This window comes from Trichosurus vulpecula, chromosome 2, assembly GCF_011100635.1.
Source record: "Trichosurus vulpecula isolate mTriVul1 chromosome 2, mTriVul1.pri, whole genome shotgun sequence".
Classification (NCBI taxonomy): Eukaryota; Metazoa; Chordata; class Mammalia; order Diprotodontia; family Phalangeridae; genus Trichosurus; species Trichosurus vulpecula.
In genome coordinates, this window is record NC_050574.1 from 383,120,854 (window position 1) to 383,130,044 (window position 9,191).

The 9,191-nt window shown below is 42.7% G+C and overlaps 1 pseudogene; it reads left to right on the forward strand.

Annotated features, from left to right (window-relative positions):
* Window positions 1-4,999: 4,999 nt before the first annotated feature.
* On the forward strand, window positions 5,000-8,658 carry LOC118837222 (annotated as a pseudogene).
* Window positions 8,659-9,191: the final 533 nt, after the last annotated feature.

Genomic DNA, 9,191 nt, shown 5'->3' on the forward strand with positions numbered 1-9,191 from the left:
GGATTCTTTCAATTTCTATTTTGCCCTGTGGCTCTAGAATGTCAGGGCAGTTCTCCTTGATAATTTCCTGAAAGATGGTATCTAGGCTCTTTTTTTGATCATGGCTTTCAGGTAGTCCAATAATTTTTAAATTATCTCTCCTGGATCTATTTTCCAGGTCAGTGGTTTTTCCAAGGAGATATTTCACATTGTCTTCCATTTTTTCATTCCTCTGGTTCTGTTTTATAATATCCTGATTTCTCATAAAGTCACTAGCTTCCACTTGCTCCAATCTGATTTTTAAAGTAGTATTTTCTTCAGTGGTGTTTTGGACCTCCTTTTCCATTTGGCTAATTCTGCCTTTCAAGGAATTCTTCTCCTCATTGGCTTTTTGGAGCTCTTTTGCCATTTGAGTTAGTCTATTTTGTAAGGTGTTGTTTTCTTCAGTGTATTTTTCAGTATTTTTTTGGGTCTCCTTTAGCAAGTCATTGACTTGTTTTTCATGGTTTTCTCGCATCCTTCTTATTTCTCTTCCCAATTTTTCCTCTACTTCTCTAACTTGCTTTTCCAAATCCTTTTTGAGTTCTTCTATGGTCTGGGGCCAGTTCATGTTTTTCTTGGAGGCTTTGGTTGTAGGCTCTATGACTTTGCTGTCTTCTTTAGGCTGTATGTTTTGGTCTTCTTTGTCACCAAAGAAAGAATCCAAAGTCTGAGACTGGATCTGGGCGCTTTTTCGCGTCCTGGCCATATTCCCAACCAACTAACTTGACCCTTGAGTTTTTCAGTGGGGTATGACTGCTTGTAGATTACAGAGTTCTATGTTCTACGTTTGGGGGGGAGGTGCCAGCTCTGTCAGAGCCGCACTCCTCCTTCCCCAAGGACCCCCAGTCCAGACTGGGCTCAGATCTTCGGCAGGCTGTGCACCCCTGCTGTGATCCGCCACTTAATTCCCCCCACCAGGTGGGCCTGGAGCCGGAAGTAACAACAGCTGTAGCTGCCCCACCTCCGCTGCCCCCGGGGCTGGAAGCGGAACCGCGAACTCCTTCCACTCCCGCAGCTTTTCCCACTAACCTTCTCCGCAGTCTTTGGTGTTTGTGGGTCGAGGGGTCTGGTAACTGCTCACGTATTCAGGGCGCTAGGGCCCCCTCCGCCCGGTTTCTGGACTGGATCGTCCACGCCGCTCAGGCTGGGCTCTGCTCCACTCCGTTCCCAGCTCCCAGCTCCGTGTGGAATAGAGCTCACCCAGAGACTATCCGGGCTGTCCTGGGCTGGAGCCCTGCTTCCCTCTGCTGTTCTGTGGGTTCTGCCGTTCTAGAATTGGTTCAGAGCCATTTTTATAGGTTTTTGGAGGGACTCGGGTACGGAGCTCACTCTAGTCCGTGCTTACCAGCCACCATCTTGGCTCCGCCCCCCTCTCAAATATTATTTCGTTGGTTGGTAAATAGCTCGAAAGAATAACAACAATATAGATTAATATGCGATAGCTGAAAGAGTATTGGATGAGGAATAAGATATAAGGAGAAATAGATTCCAGTCCTGGCTACTTATGTGACCCCTTTGGGTCTCAGTTAATTCAGCTATAAGATGAAGCTATGGAAATAGCTATTCACCAAAGTTCCTTTGATCTCTTGTCAGGGATCTATCAGGAGGTCTTTTGCTAGTGCAAACTTTCCTATCATTTTTGTATCTTAGGGAATATCTTTTCTTTATTGATGCTACTCACTCTTCTACCTGTCTTCTTTTCCTCACAGGTCAATTGTAGAACAACATATCTGCCCCTCTTCCAATTCCTAAGCACTGTAAGCACATGTAACATGTTGTTTTAGAGACGAGAGACACAAGCAGAGACTATCTCAGTGTTCACCAGTTGATGATATGTTTGAACTTGGACTTTTCAGGCTGTAATTTTGGAGAATTCTAGGAGACAGAAGCTGTAAGGAGAGACACTGTTTTCCAACTTGGTGTCATGTAATTAATAAGAGATAAGCTATGTATCAGGTCTCCTGGTGCCTGCTTCCCTGGCCTATTATTCTGATAGTCTGACAGGCTGCAATTATTTCCGTTGTTCCTGCTATTGCTGGATAAGCTGAAGATGTGGTAAAGAGACTGTTGAAAGCTGTTACCTTTGGTTGAAGAGATAATAATACAAGCAACCCATTTGTGCCAGGGAAGAGAACACTTCCCATTGGTTATCTAATTTATTTGAGTTTTCTATTCTTTCATTCCCTTGAGAAAACAATTTTGCCTCCTTATCTAAATGAACTATTCCCTTCCCTCTGTCCACTATCCTTTCCTTGTTATTATTTCACTCCCTATCTACGACCAATTGTATACACACACACACACACACACACACACACACATACACACACACACACACACACACACACACACACACACGATGTATATTAAATTGAATCATAGAGGTCATTCTTTTGAGTGCATTCAGAGCTACCCTAATTCCAGTCAACTTTGTGGAAACTTTGGGCCTTGCTTCCAATCAGGTAGGACTAAGAGTTAATGGACTCATGCTTTGAGATGACAGAATGATCCCCTAATTTACTGATTAGTCAGAGGAGCTGATGATGCAGTGGCCTTTTTGAAAGAACAGACAGCTCTTAGCTTGGCCTTTTGCCTATGACTCTTCAACATGGCAAGTAGTATACTTTATGTCTAAACTTATGAAGGGAATATGGACTCATCTAGGTACTCAGCTAGGTGAATCTGTGTCTGAGTCCCTGATTTCCTTTTCCATTTCTTGTTTTCTTTCTTAAACAAAATAACTAAAATGGCTGTCAAGGGGGAATTCCAGGAGTGGAAGTGATCTCATGGATTTGATTGGTTCAGAGGCTTTTGGCTCTATCAGGTTGGATCTATGTCAAGGGAAGCTTCAGCATCAAAGAGGTTAACTACTAAGGTTTGGCCTGAGCCTGGCCATTTTACCCTAGCAGACATGTATCAGAATGATTTAAAACAATGTCAAGCTGATGTGAAATATAAAAGAGTGCTTAATTGGTAGTCCTGAAAACTGCCTTATGTTCTGATAGGGTTTAAATATCAGCCTGTAAGTAAACTGTTCCAGTAGTTATATGTTATTCAATCCTGTTCTGCTAATTTGTTCTTCTGAGTCTTTTTATACTTGGATTTCCTTTCATCTGAGTAAAACATTACCCATCCCATACCTGATATATATTCTACCTTGAGTAACTTTTTATTCCTTCATTTTAGAGGAAGCTCTAGACTTGTGGGTCATAACCTAGGGTATAAGTAAATTATCTGGGTGCTAGATTGGGGGAAGAATGTGAAGACAGAGAACCCAACCCATCTCATTAGAGGCCAGGACTGAACCAGGTTTAAACTTCATGCTTAGCTATAGAACAGGAAGCGAAAACAATAATCTCACCCTCATCTTATCCGTTAATATTAATATTACTCAGCTGGATGATCGATCTCTCAAGGCTAAGTATAAAAAGAACTTGTCAGCCAAGAACCATTATTGCATTAATGCTGGTATGAGTAGAGGTTTGGGGAAATATTTGAATATTGATAGAGGGAGAAACATTCTCACTTAAGATGCAGTGGAGGAGGAGCAGATAGTCTGTTCAGAAGACACAGATACAGGGGAAGCATATTGAAATAATACTGCTCTAAGCTAGTGCAAGTTTCATGAAAAGGAATGTCTATAGGCAGAGAGTGATTAATAACATAATTAAAATTAAGTAGTAGATTTAGTGGAGAATAGTTATTGAGGCAAAAGCAAGCAAAGACCTGAGAAGGGGAGATCTGTGTAGTTGGTAGTTCGATGTGTGCTACTTCCCATTAAACTTGTTGGGACACCTTGTCTCCCAGTAAAACAAAACACCAAGGGATAAACAAACTCCTTATTTCTCCTTATTTTCTTCATTCTGGATGTATCCTAATCTTGCTTCACATGTGGCAGCTCATCCTTGGAAATTTATTTTTGAAAATATGTCATTTTATTTTTCTATTGCTTTTTCTTCTATTTTTTGAAATGAACATTTTGATCATTTTTTGAAAAGTCCTTTGTTGTGGAAAGGATTATTAGCGATAGTTTTGAGTTTGAGCTGATTCCTAGATCAGTTTGATATTGGCTGGCAGGAATTTTGTCTCATTCACTTCTTTTGTGCTCCTACCTTACTACCTTACTCCTTACCTAACTTACTCAATTACATATTTTTTTCACTGAGACATTTTAAATCTTATTTTTTTCTTTTCCCACTTTTTCCTTTGTCTTGTTTTGCCTCCAATGAGATATTTCATTTTGTATTTTCTTTCTTTTACTGTAAGCAGGCATCACTCCAGCTCCTTTTGAATATTTTTTTCCTAGATTTCAAATTTTGGATGTGCAGATTTTACTATACTTTCTGTTTATCTACAGTATTGTTAATTGTTTATTCTAAGAAACATATGTTTTATTTTGAATTTTATTTTATATTTTGCTGGAGATTGTCTCCAAGTCACATTCAGAAAAATGTTTTTCAAATGATTTATCTGCTTCTAACCTGAAAATATTATTGTGCAAATATTTTATTGATTCTATTAATTGATACCCTTTATTGTCATAAAACGCTTTCAACTCACTGAATGTTACTTGCATTGCTATTTGATATGTTTTGATACATGAAAAAAGTTCTCGATCTTAATTTTGAGTTTATTTCTGTGCCACTGATATTGCTTTGTATATTTAGTTATTGTTAATGCGCCATTTAATTAATTGCACTTAGCCTTGTTTGTTGTGCTATTATAGTGCAACTTCTCATGTTTTCTGATTAAGTTAATATTATAATATTTGTTGATTATGGAGCAATCTCAAAGGCAGCAATCTAGCTGAAGTTTCTGAACATTCTCCTCCAAACAACTTTAAAATAACACCTCAAATCAAATTCTGAAATGGCAGAACCAATAAAAAGTTAGAGTGAGACATTTTTTCCAGCCCAAGACAACTTAGGAAGCTGTCAGGAGAGGTCTGCGACGCTGGGTTGGGGGCCAGCTTGGAGACATGGAGGCAACGACAGTGATGGGCCTTGGAGGAAGCTGTGATTGCAGCAGCAGCTTAAAGAGTTCTCAGACCAGAGATGGGAAGGCACTTGTACAACTGGTCAGGAAGAGATTATAGGGGACCCTGAGCTAACACTGAGTGCTGGACTAGGAACTGTTTGGCAGCTCTGTTGCCCACAAGCAGTTCTAGTTTGCAGTTCCAGTGCAGAGAGGAGTGCTTGTGGTTAGTCACAAGAGAGCAGGAGCCTTGGTCACAGCTCAAGGGTAGAGAAGAGTGCTAGCACCTGTGACTGCAGAGAAGCAAGTCCTTCCTGGAGAAAGATTGGAGCACATACTAGGAGATGAGTGACCATGCCTTTCCCTGGGTCACACCACCTTGGAAGCACCAAAAGCTTGCAGATCCCTAGAACTAGCTCTGAAAACAGTAGCACAAAAAAGTTTGGGACACTGCTTTCCCACCCCCAGCATTCAACTTTAACATAAAGTTCAAAGTCAAGAAATAGACTGGAAAAATGAGCAAACAACAATAACAAAAAATAACTTGACCATAAAAAGCTACTGTGAGGTAGGGAAGAGCAAGAGACAAAATCGGAAGACAACAGTATAAAAACAAGCAAAGCCTCAAAGAAAAAATACAAATTGGACACAAACCCAACAAGAATTCCTGAAGATTTAAAGAAAGAGATAAAGTGGTTAAGGAAAAAATATGTACATTAATGCACTGTTGGTGGAGTTCTGAAGAATCATTATATGAGAGGCCTGAGAAGAAAGTATCTTTAAAGTCTATGAAAGGGTTTAGACTTGGAGAACTGAATAATAAAAACCATCTATATCCAGGACACATCTAAGTGAACTTGACACGCTATGGCTATTATGTTCAGATCCACCATTTCTTACAGAAATGTCAGGCTTGATTGGAACAAATTCCAGTATATTCACAATGCTAGCAAGATACTATAGGCAACAGGTTGTGACCCAAAACCTCTATATTTTACCCATCTGTGAATCTTTACAGAGGCCTACAGGAGAATAGAGACAAGTTATGGCAGTGTATAGCATGAGAGCATTGTTTTTTCAAACTCCAAAGTGGATCCTGAGGTTGGTGATTCCCCAGTACTGGAAAAAACTGAAGTACTGGTTGAGGCAAAAATGCCAGCAAGAGAATGAATGTGTTCTCGTTGCATGAATAAAGTGAGGGATGTGTTTGACAGTCAACCCAGAGAATCCAAATCACCAATTCCTAACTGTTCTCAGAATGATCTTAAAAGATTTTGATAGATGACCTTAGAAAGCTTCTGAAAGAAGTTCTGGTCAAAGGCATTATCAGAGAGTCTAGCAGTCAATAATAGTGAAAAAAAGGCATAGGAGTGTGTGTGTGTGTGTGTGTGTGTGTGTGCGTGTGTGTAGACTGCTAGACTTTGAAAAGAAGAATGAAAGTGGACCAGTATACTATGCCTCAGGTTCTAATTGCCCTGGACTATTTGTGAAGAAACCAGTAGTTCTAAGTCTCAGATCTACACCCTGTATACTATCAGATTCTGGTGGTAGAGGAGACAAACAGCATACAGTTTTCATCTACTTAGGTGGAGTTTTACCAGTTTTAATGTATGCTCCAAGGCATCTCTGGGATATCTGCTGTGTACCAGTCACTGATGGAAAAAAGAAGCTAAAGACACTAATTATCTGGAAGTATTGATGTACATTCATGGCATCACTGTGTTTGGAAAGACACTGGAAGAATTTCAGGAAAGACTGATAAAAGTATTTTATCAGCTAGATACAAAGAGAAAAGTAAGAGAATCCCTACATTCAGGAAACTCATATTCTAATAGGAAGGGAAAATAAATATAGGGGTTTTCAGCTACAAGTCATATAGAAATACACAGCAGTTTTTAGGATTCACTGGCAAGGGCAAGATGTAAAGACAGATAGCAATGATCGTTCTTTAGCAACATTTCCATTAATATAACACATAAGTTTCAGATGCCGAACCATTTGATGGTGCCACAGACTTTAGCATCAAGAATTTTCTTTCCTGGATGTTCAGCATCTGTGACTGCTAAGGAATTGTGAGTTGTAACACTGATAAAAAGTAGGTCACTTATCCCTATTATTTGCTCCCCTGGTTGATAACTGTAGGCAGGTTGGATTGGGTTTGAGGCCACTGCTAGTTCTGAGGCTCTTGGTCTGACTTGCTCATCCATGGCAGTTGGTGTAGGGTGTAGGTGGTGGCAAGGTGAAGGTTCCCTTCTTCATAGGGGTTTTCCCCGCGGTCTGATAGGGGTGGTATCAAGGCCAGAAGGGATGGTGATGGGGGAATAAGGAGGATGTTCCTTTTCCCGAGGTTCTTGGGCTTCTCTGCCATTTATACTCTGAGTGCCTGGACCCAGCCCTGGAGAGGCTGTGATTGAGATATTTTTGTTCCGTGCACAAATACCAGCCGGGAGCGCTTGGGAACCTTCCTGAAAAAGGGAATGATCTTCACTAGAGACCAGCTGCATTCCCCAGAGGAGGTTTGAATGACAGACTAGTTACCCCGTTGATAAGTTGGAGTTGTTAGTTTTGAAATTAACAGCCCCCGAGGCCGCGGCCCAGGCCTGGGCTTGGAGCCAGGGGCTCTCCAGGGCTCAGGACCGCCTCCGCCTCTTCAGCCTTCTCATCCTGGGCCAGGAGCCCGCGGAGCTCCACAGCATTTCCTCCTGGAGCTAGAGCGGGAGCGGGACAGCTCCGAGGAGGACGCCGCCCAGGCCCCGCCACTGGTGGGCCCTGGCCCCAGCTTCGGCTTCTGTCCTGGCCCGAGGTGGGGCGGCGACTGGAGCGCTGACTGTCGCATCTCCTGTGCCGGGTCAGTCTGGGATCATCTTCCTGGTATGCTGTGGGTGAAGCTGGGGGTGCCCGCCCGGGCGCAGGAGGCGGAGGTGAACATGAAGTTGTTTGTAGACTGTGAGATGCGTTCTGCCAGGTGGAACAAGAAGAAAATTTTCTGGAGATGCTGCAAGAGTTAAACAACTTCTTGGCCATACGAGCGAGTACTTTTGAATGTGGAAATCCCGAGAATCTAATGAGTAAGTGCATTCCTGTTACTGAAGCACAGGAACGCATCGCAAATGTAACCAGCCTTTCACCAGCCAGGTTTGAAGCTGCATTGACCTGGATACTGAGCAGAAACCGGGCTGCAGGAATCTGGTTGAAAGGGGAAGACAACTGCGCTCAAGGTGTTTTGCCTGGAGTCTGCCGGTCCCGAATGGGCTTGGGCAGCAGCCTCAGTCGGACCCTGCAGGGAACCATTGTGCTCCTTTTCTTCAGGGATCTAGCTTTTGTGGGGACTTCTGATTCTTCTGAAATATCGGTGGCAGAAATTAGAGGAAGAACAACAACCCAGGTATGAGATGAAGACAATTTTAGCTGTGGTTCAAGATCATTATGTTGGCTGGGAGCAGGACATAGAACTCTATCCATACGTGGGCATCCTTCACATTCGGGACACACTGATGCCCCCTTAGAGCCTGAGGCGCAGGAAACGGGTCTGGGACTGAGCAGTAGAGTTTTTGGCATCCAGCGAATCCCGGATTTAGACAGAGGCACAGAAGAGGGGCTGGAGAAAACATGCTGGTGTGGAGATGGACTAAACTCCATTGTTTCTCTGACTACAAACGCTAAACTTCCCAGTCAGGATCAAGCATTCTTGTTCAGCCTGTCCTTGGGGACAGTTTCCACCCTAAAACCAACAGAGAAGGGTCCACAAATCTGCTGGTGCTGAATTTGCACCCAGGCCTTGGCCTCCCACCTTCTCCTTCTACCCGTGCATTGCTCCCATTTCCGAAGGTCACTCCAAGCAATTTTTGAAAAGTTTAGTTTGTGAGGATTATCTAGATTTGCCTTGAGGATTGAGAGGAAACAAGTTGGGTCATGTAGCTCATCCTTGGTTTTTTTCAGCAAGTAGACCCTGTCTCCCTTTCCTGTTCAGCACTCCTCTTTTCTTCTAGGGAGTGGAAAAGGCTTGGTTTCTCACGAAAAGGTGGAGGCCCAACAGCAGCTACATTGTTCGAGATTCAATGAAATGCAGTCTGGCCAGCACCTGCTGTTGTTGATTGGTTGTACAGCCTTGGAAAGGGGCCTGCTAGGGTTGGGTCATAGGATGGCAGCTAATTGGGGTTGCAGTGGGGCCTTAGGGACTGTAGGCAGCTGTGCTA